The sequence below is a fragment of the Arachis ipaensis genome, chromosome B02 (genome assembly GCF_000816755.2).
Source record: "Arachis ipaensis cultivar K30076 chromosome B02, Araip1.1, whole genome shotgun sequence".
Lineage (NCBI taxonomy): Eukaryota > Viridiplantae > Streptophyta > Magnoliopsida > Fabales > Fabaceae > Arachis > Arachis ipaensis.
In genome coordinates this window covers 104659405-104660645 of record NC_029786.2, presented here as the reverse complement: position 1 = coordinate 104660645, position 1241 = coordinate 104659405, and positions in this window count along the sequence as shown.

The window sequence follows — 1241 nt, the reverse complement described above, 5'->3', positions numbered from 1 at the left end:
ATATTTATATTAAAAATATAATTATTTTTATATTTTTTATTAATTTAAAATTTTTAGAATAATAAAAATTGGAGAAAACAACGAATAAGTCCTTAAATTTTTTATTCGAAGATATTTAAGTTCTCGAAAATTTGAAAATACATTTAAATTTTTAACCTTTTCAAAATTTAGACATATTGATCCCTTATATTCACTTGGGTCTGTCAAATTTAACGGAAAAATCAAGCGTGACTCCCGTTGTACTGATCTGATTGATACGGATGTACACGTAAGAGAGTTTTTAAAATTAAACAAATGAGACTCAAGGATCGATATGTCCAAATTTTGAAGAGGCCAATGATTTAAATATATTTTTAAATTATCAAAAATTTAAATGTCTGCAAACTAAAAAGTAAATTTGTCATTTTCTCTAAAAATTGTGTAACATTTATTACAAGCATATTATACTATACTACTATACTGGTAGACTTTGCTTTTTTCGGTCTTTCTATGCTGCTAGACTTTAATTTCTATGGTTGAGTGAAGTCTTAACTGTATATAATTTGTTGACTCAGTTGTCTTGTGACACAGCTTGCAAAATTTGGCATTTTATATTGAAAGGTTCTAAGATCTTCAACGGTTTGTAGGGAATATGTATGTAGGGACATTTATTTCTGTAAAATTTCCAAGAGGTGACAAATACTTTACGCGTTTAGAATCATAAATTCATAATAAAGGTTTTTCCTAAGGTCAAAAGTAGATCCTAGACAGTACTCTTCTTTATCAAACATATATGTAACCAATCATCTTAGTCCAAATTGCATCAATCTTCTCGTAGGTAGTTCTTTATTCATTGATTGGTTTTATTTTGTTTTGTTTTATTTGGATTTGCAAATAAAGTAGGATATTCATTAAATCATAGTCCAATCTTGTGGATTTAGTTAAACTTTGATCCCTTTATCATCACAATACTTTAAGGGTGTTTATTTATAGATACAAAATATTGAAACAGAAATATAAAAATATAAAATTATATTTAAAAATATTAAATTCATATATTTTATATTTATTTTAATAAAAAATATAAAAATATTAATAAAATATATTATTTTTTAAATTTTTAAATAAAAAATAAAATAAATTAAAATTTTTATAATTTATTTTAATTTATTATCAAATAAATATAAAAAAAATACTAATTTTTTTATTTTTATTTTTTTATTTTATTTTTAATATTTTATCTTATTCTATTTTTCAAACCA